Raw genomic sequence first — 10540 nt, 5'->3', positions numbered from 1 at the left:
AAATACTTGCAGGGAGGGAATTTCAACTGAACTTGAACTATGGTTATGCAGCGGGATGGAGGAACCCACCATGGGGGGAGGGTAGGGGGGAGAATCCCAGATTCTATGTAATTACAACACAATGTAATTAATGAATAAATTTAATAAAAAAATGTAGTACAAGTATGTATAGTGTAAAACAGATGTGTTGCTGGATCTTTTAGGAACAGGACCACCAACCAATTCATGCAGATTCTGCATATTGTGTGTGGATAGAAGGCACTTTTTTTTAAAGATTTATTTATTTTTATTGGAAAAGCAACTATACAGAGAGGAAGAGAGATACATAGGAAGATTTTCTGTCAGATGTTTCACTCCCCAGTGGCCACAAAAGTTGGAGCTGAGCCAATCTGAAGCCAGGAGCCAGGAGCCTGTTCCAGGTCTTCCACACAGGGCAGGGTGCAGGATCCCATGGGTTTGGGCCATCCTTGACTGCCTTTCCAGGCCACAAGCAGGGAGCTGGACGGGAGGTGGAGCTTCCGGGATTAGAATCAGCACCCACATGGCATTCTGGCGCGTGCAAGGTGAAGACTTCAAACACTACGCTGTCTCTCTGGGCCCAGAAGACACTTTTGATATTCAGTTTTGCTATATAGAAATAGAAGGAATAAATGAACTTTTTTTTAACAGTTAAGTAAAAGATTCAATTTGATTTCTTCTGTGTATCCGGGAGGAAGGAGTTGAAAGTAGGGCTTTGCAGTTATCACATGTACGATTTCTGAAAAGACAAACAATCCCAGCTTGAGGTTATCCCCCAAGGCAGCTCCAAGGGATGCAGACAGCATCCTTGGTGGCAGAGAGCAGGGCAGTTCCTGTGCCTTCAGTTGCTGCAGGCCTTGACCACTAAACACCAAGCAAACCGACCGCCTTACCTTCATAGCTGACCTGTCCGTCTCCCTCGATAACTGCTTCTTTGATCATTTCATCTACTTATTCATCTGTTAGCTTTTCCCCTTGGTTTTTCATGACATGACACATCTCTGCCATGGAGATATAACCATTTCCATCCGTGTAACAGACTCGAAATGCTTCAAGGATCTCCTTCTCGCTGTTGGTATCTTTCATTTTCCTCGCCGTCATAATAAAAAATTCTGGGATGCCAATAGTGCCATTACGGTAAGCGTCCACCTTATGGATCATAGCCTATGATTCCGCTTCTGTTGGGTTCTGACCCAGTGACCTCATGACAGTGCCAAATGCCTTTGTGGTGATGGTGCCATCGCCATCTTTGTCCAATAGGGAAAATCTTCCTTGAACTCAGCAGGATGGCTCAAAGGCCTGGAACTCTGCACTCATGCGGCAGAACACAAAGAAGCTCCTGGTTCCTGGCTTTGGATCGGCTCATTTCCAGCCATTGTGGCTATTGGAAAGTGAACCAGCAGAAGTAAGATCTTTCTGTATCTCTCTAATGAGAAATGGGAAGGGAGGGGAGAGGAAAGAAGGGGCGTAGCATGGCAGGGCAGGACAGGGAGAGGAAGGGAGGGGGAGGGTAAGAGGGAAGGGGAAGGACAAGAGGTGCATTCACCTCAGGCCTTGAGCAGTATTGAGTTATACAGTGCAGGGATTTTTTTTTTGAGTCTTCATGCAGGACAGGGTGTCACATGCAAGTGTCACAGATCACAGCACTGGAGACAGAGGAGCTTGTAACAGACCTACTGTCATGGTAATCCATGAGCTCATTCATCCCCATGGTATTCATCCATTCACAAAGGTGGTGGGGAGGGTGGGGAGGATTCACAATCTAATTATTTCTTAAAAGATTCCATCTGGTTTAATTAATGTATTCCTCACAGTGGGTCCTAACTTTTGATACTTACTTTGGCAGGGGAATTTAATCTGTAGCCAATAAAGACCCAGTGCTAAGATCCTGGGTTCCTGCTTTAGTTCCAGTGTTTTGAGGAAACTCTATGTTGTTGTCTAAACTGTCTTTAATGATTGAATTTCTTCCATCAGTGAAGCAGTGTTCCCATTTTCTGTTACCATGTCCTCTTTCAGCCTTCTGTTAATAGCCCATCTGACAGCTGGGAAATGATGTCTCATTATGATTCTGATTTACATCACTGATGATTAGAAATATGTGGATTCTTCTCCTGTTCTTTGCTTTGTCTTTGTTTTGATTAATACCTGTGTGAGATTTTTAGCCATTTATGATAGATTTATTTTAACATGGAGTGACATGCTTTAAGTACGTATTAGCTCTTTAGCCAGCATGTGATTTAAAATATTTTTCTCAATCTGTGATGTCTCATTATCCTCTCTGTTGCGGTGCAGAAGTTTTTCCTATTTGTCCATTTTTCCTTGGATTACTTACCCTCTGAGTTTCATACGTTAGAAATACCTGTCCATACAAAGGCACGTGTCAGAATTTGAAAGGAGGAAGCAATGTTGCTCACATGCTCTGTGTGGACTACCGCCTTTCCAATCTTTTGAGTAGAACAAATAAATGGGGTATAAGGCAAAACCATCACTAAAGGAAAATCTACATGTTGAAAAATCGCATAGATCATCATGTACATTATAATTAAAGATAAATGTACATTGTGAAAAATTAAAATTTTGGAAGGAGAGGGAATGAAGAAAAAGAGAATAGAGAACAGCATACTGAGTTAGACATGGTCAGGGAGTGGGGACACAGAAAGAAAAGAGACCAGGATCACGGCCATGGTGGCTCTTGCAAATTGAAAGAGAGAGTAGCAGGTTAAGGAGTCATTGTGATGCCAGCATCCCCTATTAGCACTGGTTCAAAATCAAGTGACTGCAATTTGGATTCAGCTCAATCCCAAAGCATCCAGTAAAGCAGTAGAAGATGGGCCTAGTGGTTAGGCCACTGTCTCTCTGACAGTCCCTGTTTCCTGGATTCAACCTGCTCCAGCCCTGCTCATGACCACCTTCTGGGGAGACCATGAGATGAGATGAAAATACTAGTTCATTCTCTCTCTCTCTCTTTCTTTCACTAACTCACTCTTTCTCCTCCTCTTTCTCTTGCAATTCTGTCTTTCAAGTAAATAACGTTTTTTTTCAAAAGCAAAAAAAAAAAAAGGATTACAACTGTGGTTATTTTTTAAGTATACAAAGCAGAATTATTCTCAACATAATTTGTGGTTCACCTTACTGTGAGGGGTCCACCCCCTAATGCTCTTTTATCTAAATATCTTTCCTTTAACATTTGTAGAGTGGTCCAATGGTATCTCCAAGAGTGAGCCCTATTCTGGGCATTGCATTTCAAATTGCATTCCTCTTTTTAAAAATATTTTGTTTATTTTTATTGGAAAGTCAGATATACAGAGAGCAGGAGACAGAGAGGAAGATCTTTCTTCTGCTGATTCACTCCCCAAGTGGTCACAATGGCTGGAGCTGAACCAATCAGAAGTCGGGAGCCAGGGATTTCTGCAGTATAAAAATAAGCTCCCTGGGATAAAATACTCTATTTTTTTTTTTTTGGTCTTCTATGGATTTTAAAGGGCTTGGGTGCTTGGTTTTTATGAAGCAGATAAGTGAAGGAATAACTGAGTCACAGATTATTTAGTGACACAGCACACACCAATTCTCACCATATGTAACCATTTTCAAAACTGATTAGTTCATTTTTCATCACAAATGATACCTAGTTCATTGTACACAATTTTCTTTTTGTGAGTTATGTGCCCATATAAAACAGAATTCTTTAAACTGCTTACACAGTGATGGTTCTGGGTAAGCCTTGTAGCATCAGAACTGTGACATCCCTTTAACCTTAAGTAAAGTATCCCTGGAGGCAACCTAAGATTGACCATTTTCTTCTTAGCATTACAACTTTTATACAAAAAACAAATAAACAAAAAAAAACCTTTGAAATCATCTAATTGCTAATTACCAGTCAAGGACTGTTTTGTGAGTCTTGATTCCCATGTAACTCCCTCAAATGCTAGCAGACTGTTATTATGAACTCAGAAGTACAAAAAAAAAAAAACCTTCAAATTTGATCTAAAATCAGTTCCCAAAAGCTTCCATATTGTTACTTTGAGAAAATCTGTATCTTATATGGGCAAGAGAAATATGGCCAAGCATCGTTGCATCTTTTCATTAGCATGTATTCCTTAGCACATGAAAACCTTTCAAAATCATATTGGCTTAATTTGCAACATTTTCTCATGCAAGAAAAATAAAAATGAGCAAAGATTTTAAAAATCTTGAGGTTTTGTATCACATAATATTTATTTTTCTGTGTCCAAAAAAAAAGAAACATTTTTGCATTATACTGACAAAAAAGCACACATTCATTTCAAATGCATCAGGAAATTTGTGAAATGAAAGAGAAAAAAAGTTTCTGATTTTAGTGCCACATTTAGATTTTCCATTTTTTATGTCACTGCTGTGTGTAGGGAAAGAGCCTAAGCCATGGTCCATAGCTTCCTTTAGTAGTCATAAATGCATCTATCTTGGAGAGATTTTTGTCAAGCAGAGAATAGATGGCATAATAGATGATAGATCGGGCAATAGATTGCTTTTTTCTATCACTGTCTCCAGTTATTTGTGTTTGGTCACTTACATCTGTGTTTATTCTTCTATTCATAGAATCAGTGTTTAGGTGTAAACTAAAAATGGTTCTGCATGTTTCTAAGTAGTGGGCATCATCTCAGATCTGATGGGATACAATAAAGTCTCCAACTGTGGTCAAGTGTTTTGCTTACCTGAGGTGGGACTAGAAGAACTCTCACTAGATTGTTTGGATGAATTAATGTTTCTTATAGCAGTGAAAAGATGCAGTAGGTAAACTAAGGGATGGTTAAAGATGAAGTGTCTGAGCAAGCAACAAGTGTCTATTGCAATCAGTAATTTCACTGTCTCAAAGATATTGGCTAAAATTACAAATACCAACAAGGTACGTGGTCTCACAGAATGTAAGTCATCACCTAATCCATTAGTGGTTTACCAGCCTCCCCCTCCTCCACATACTTTATCTCCATCTATTTCTCCTTCCCATCTTATTCTGGCCTTTAGACCCAACCCCTTTTTTCTGCAGAGAACTTGACATCAATGATTTTTGGAGGCAAGTCATTCAGGTCCATTTTCATGCCCACTCTCCTTCCCTGCTGAAGGTTTCAGATAATGAGCTAGGGATTCAATTTAGACCAATATTTTTGTTAATGCCACTGTTATTTACAAGAACAATTTCCAATTCTCTACTAACAAATGCTTAAAGCAGACAGTTCAGTGCACAAAGTGGAAAGAACACCATTGTCTTACAGTTTATTTGGAAAAGATACCTTCTTACATAAATAGAATAATAGTTTAACCCCTGTCTACATTTTATGTGCTCTTTTAGCTAATTTACTACTAGAGCATTAATTTTGGTTAAAATTCCTGTTTTTTAATGAGCGATAGTCCAAGAACCCAGCACATTGGCTCAACTGGCTAAATCTTTGTGTTGCATGTGCTGGCATCACATATGGGTGCCAGTTAGAGTCCAAGCTGCTCTACTTTCTATCCAGCTCCCTGCATATGTCATGGAAAATCAGTAGAGTATAGCCCTGCATTTATGTGGGAGAACAGAAGAAGCTCCTGGCAAGTGAATTAAGATCGGCTCAGCTCTGGTCATTGCAGCTGTTTGGAGAGTGAACCAGCAGATGAAACATCTTACACTAAAAAGAAAAATGCTCTTATCACCGTGTAACGGCTGTGTCCTGGTATCTCAGGTCACACTCTGTGGTGGTACTCACCAACTATTCTGCCTCTGCAAATGTTGAAACCCTAATCCCCAACAGCATGATGCTGTTGTGAGGTAAGATCTTCAGGAGGTCACTAGGTTTAGCTAAGTTTAAATGGGGACACAGAGAGCTCTCTTGCCTTCTTTCCATCATGTGGAGATAGCACATAATGGAAAAAAATCTGAACACCAAAAGAGACCTCTACAAGAAGCCAGGCAAATTGGCATCTCTACATGTGTATTCCAACCCAGGGAGGTACCCTGAGTTAACTGTATCTCTCCTTTTGCTAGATACTTCCCTGTCCTATCCTTTTGTTACACGGACACAGATCTTGCTCCAACATGAACTACCCAAGCAATGGAGGCTGGCTAAGGGAGGCTACGTTTTATAGAAAGGCTCCCTCAGAGAATTGGAACACTTTGAAGGTTCTGATGATGGGAAAATATCTGCCAATAGAAAAAAGATAAGACCTCATTCCGAGAATTTAATACTTTTTGTGGCCCCACATCATTTTTACATGTATTTGCTTGGGTCCTAGTGGATATTTGTTGCCATACCCCGGAGTTGTTGTGATTAACTTTTGACCTTTGTTCCCAATCACTTGTCAGCATTTTTCACACGTCATATTTACTATTAAGTAACAGATGTGCCTCTGGGGACACATTAATTTTCTTAGAAACCCTTTCCCTCTATACTGGTGTCCTTTATCTACTCATTTCATCTGGCTGCAGTCACCACTTTTTCCTGTCTAATGAAATGTCTCTGATGAATTTTGTGGCTCTCATTGTTATTATTAATAATAGTTACCTTATTTGCCACCATCTGTAATAACAGTCCTTCCTGAGATTCCTTAGATACTCTTAAAATGATAATTCCTTCATAATATTCTAAATGACTCCTTTGCATCACTGTCGTGCAAATGCATAAGCGTGTCATTTATTTCCATTTCTGTTTTCTTCAGGCACACTGAACTAAATATCTTACAAAACCCAGAATAGACCTCCATGCCATGCATCAAGCCTCACTCATTCATATGATTATCCACAAATTCTCCTATAGCACCCTTTTTCGAATCACCAGAAAACTGCTTAGTGATTTTTCATTTTCAATTCTATCTTTCTCATTTTTACATTCCCAGGTTTCCGTACCACATTGCTCATGGAAATAAACAAATAAAAGATCCATTCCGCATTGCCCAATTTTATATGTCATCAATTATTCTTGCAAGTCCCTTTAGCTGAGTTCACACAGTAGAGAGGGCCAATTAATTTGCAATCACCTGCAGTCAAGTATGAGGGAAAGTGATTCAATAAGCACAAATGACCATTAGAAAGCTGAGTTGCTCTTCACACTTAGCTAGCTTTTGTTCTCTTCCAAACAACTTTTATGTTCATCTAAATATCAACTCAGGGCAGTGATGGCTGACTCTCAGGTCACTGATGAGTTCTGAGTGTTACTTGTTAAATGTATCTCACAATAGAAATTGTAAGCATTTCTTCCAGATGCTTTCTGAAATACCTAAGCTCCAATATACAGGAAAAGCATCCTCACCTACTGAAGGAGTCTTTTGAAATCTTTTTTTTTTAAGATTTATTTAATTGTAAAGGCAGATACACGGAGAAGAAGGAGAGACAGAGAGGAAGATCTTCCATCTGATAATTCACTCCCCAAGTAACCGCAATGGCTGGTGCTATGCCAATTTGAAGCTATGAGCCAGGAACCACTTCTGGGTCTCACATGCGTGGGCAGGGTCCCAAGGGTTTGGGCCATCCTTGCCCATTACCCAGGCCACAAGCAGGGATCTGGGTGGGAAGTGAGGCTGCTGGTATTAGAACCGGCATCCATATGGAATCTCGGCACACCCAAGATGTGGACTTTAGCTGTTAGGCCACTGTGCCGGGCCTTTCTTTTACAATCTTGTCATCCTATTGCTGCTGCTGCTGCTGCTGGCTAACACGACTTCGGATGATAGGGCACTGGTCATTTTGATTCCCACAGTCAGAAAACACATTTATATTTGTGGTGTCTGAATATTGCCAAAGTGGCACTCCTGCAAACTTCAGCCCTGTGAGTTGATCTGCACAGGAAAGAAATTGGTAAGACATTGGATTACAGTAACCTAAATAGATCTGTCTTTGTGATCTGAATTCACCAAGCCTAGGCAGCTCCAGTCATTAGAGCACTCCATTAAATAATGGCATTCAGATTTCATCTGGAAGCTGTATTACCACAGCACAGTAGTCTCTATATAAAAAGAAGTCATGTTGCACACTGAATTACTCTGGGGAAAGGTGAGTCCCAGGATGTGTTGTAATGAATTTCTTTTTCAACTTTCCATGTTCTTCAGCAACATTCTAAAAGAAATTAAAAAAGTAAAGGCAGCAGTTGACTCTAGGGGCGACACTGAAGTTGAGTTAGCAAGCAGCTCTGCAATGAAATGCATGGGGGAGACTTATGGAGTGAGGGGAGTACATATTTTTTAAGGAATGTGAAGGTTGAAGTTCTTTCTCAGCAGGAAAAGATGGAGCCTGTGACTATAACATGGTATCAAATGCTGGCTGTCCTAACAAGAGCCTGTTGTAAGTCATTCATCTTTGGAATCATTCCATGGCCAATAACCAGCACCTGTAGTCATGTTTGCATGATAGGATCAATGACAATGACATGAATTTCAGCAAATATGCCTGGGTGAGAAAACAATGGCATTTGCTATTTCAAAACCCAAAAGAATGGAAAGAACTTTTTCTCTTGTGTAAAACTAGCAGAGCCCACTTGAAATACATGAAAGCTGCAGGCCACAGAAATCTTCTCCAGGAATCCCACAAAATACAGAAAAAAAGCTGATGCAATACTACAGGCTTGCATACAGACTGTGACAAGAAATTTCAGTGAAGAAATCAAGAGTTATTTTTGGAGACAGCAGAGAATATTGGATGATTCTCAAAAATACTTGGAACCCAGTTGTGACATTCAAGGGACTATAATATAAGGCTCTCTTGGAGTGTGACATCACAGTTGAGAACCAATCTTGTTCTCTAAAAAAAAAAATCTATTGAATGAATACATTTAAGGATTTATAAACAAAGCCAAAATGGTTCTATCATGAATCAGAAAAGTTGAAAAGAATAGGCCCAATTAATAGAAACGGATTTAATTTTTAAACTAAGCTATCAGGCAGTAGGTTGTTGTTGGTATAGTTGTCATCAGTAAGTTGCCTTCAGTGCACCTGATTTTTATCCTTTAATTGAGAATCTCTTCTTCCCATCCCCTGGGACACATAGATTGTTGAATACCCAAACCTGGCTTTCTCCTGAACTTAGGTGATAAGCCATAAGGCCACAGAACTTGGGAGCTTAGCATGCATTTGCTATGGTGCACATATTTTCAGTTTTCCATCTGTCATGAAACAACTTTTGCTTCTGCTCAGCCCCAAATGATCAATTTAATCTCTCACTATGTTGTCTTCATAGCATGGCTGTGTTGTCTTCATAACATGGCTGTGTTGCACTTCTGGCAATGAGTGTGCAGATTCCCTCCTATACAGAGTCGCATAGACTCTTTCATATTTTTTTTAACCTTGAGATAATAAGCACTTGACTCAAGCTCTATTTTGTGTGTAATCTTTTACATATTTGCACAGGTTAACATGTTTAAGAAACATGATAGAAATTGAAGACAAAGGAATTCATAACAATTTTTCTTCTTCCATATTTTTCTTTTCATTTTAATACAAGATGCTGTTACAGTATAGTCACAGATCATGAAAACAATGATGTGAATGTTAATGGAGGAGAAGTGACTTGGGGCACAGAATTGGTGGTGTGCTGTGTAGTGGGCAGAAACTGTTATCTCTGGATGCCCATCCTCAGATGACACTGAGGGGGAGGCTGAGAATAACCAGGGTCTAATTTAAATGTAGAGGAACAAGAAGGAATCTATATAGTTGCAACAGTCTTCAACCTGCACCAGAAAAAGCCTAAAAGTTCAGGGATCTCTACTTCTCCTCATTGCTTACAAGTTTTGAAGTGAAAGGAAAAAAAAGAGAGAATAAAGCAATTTCAATTAGCAATTTTCTGCCTAATGATTTTCTGCATTCAAATTATACCTAAATTTTTTAGTAGTCTGAACAATCTCTAATTTCTCTTCACTAAAGCCTTCACGAATGAATTATAGTTGTGATATGATTACTTAAGTGGTTTTAATTTTATATCATTTATACATTTATATGACTTGAATGACATATCAAAAGGGATTTGATACAAATTTCACATCATGGCATGTATATGTATAGATGCAAAATTAGGCTCTTGGAGAGTCATGTCTGTTTATGTTTCCTAGGGACCTACAGAGTCTGTTCAGCAGTATAGTTCTGAAAGTATTCAAATGCACTTACTGCTAAGGGTACAGTTTCAAAGCTGGCCATGGACGCCAAATCCCCATGAACTAGTGACAAAATGTATGGATATATGTATCTAAATGTTTAATGATAATTCAGATGTCAGGTAATGTTAAAATGCTCGAACGTGGGAAACGGTTCTTACAGCAGACTCATAGACTGGCAATCTTAAGTAGCACTCAGTGGCCTCAGAATCAGCCCTAAGGCATTCTGATCTAACAGGAGAGCCAGCAAGAGAGCAAGCATATCAGGTGTGGAATGACAGGACACTGCTGTGGAGTATGTCCCCTCTGTGAAGGACCTCAGTGGTCCACACCCCAGTGCAAAGAAGCAGCCATCAAAGATGATTGTGCTCTTCTCTGGATGGAGAAGAGAACCTCCACTTTGTGTGTGGCCTTGTCTAATGACTCATGGAGTT

At 39.6% G+C, this 10540-nt stretch overlaps 1 pseudogene; it reads right to left on the bottom strand.

Annotated features, from left to right (window-relative positions):
- Positions 1 to 882: 882 nt before the first annotated feature.
- Positions 883 to 10149, bottom strand: LOC131480280 (neo-calmodulin-like; annotated as a pseudogene).
- Positions 10150 to 10540: the final 391 nt, after the last annotated feature.

Source organism: Ochotona princeps, chromosome 5 (assembly GCF_030435755.1).
Source record: "Ochotona princeps isolate mOchPri1 chromosome 5, mOchPri1.hap1, whole genome shotgun sequence".
Lineage (NCBI taxonomy): Eukaryota > Metazoa > Chordata > Mammalia > Lagomorpha > Ochotonidae > Ochotona > Ochotona princeps.
The sequence above is the reverse complement of the archived record's forward strand: the minus strand, read 5'-3'. Positions and strand labels throughout refer to the sequence as shown.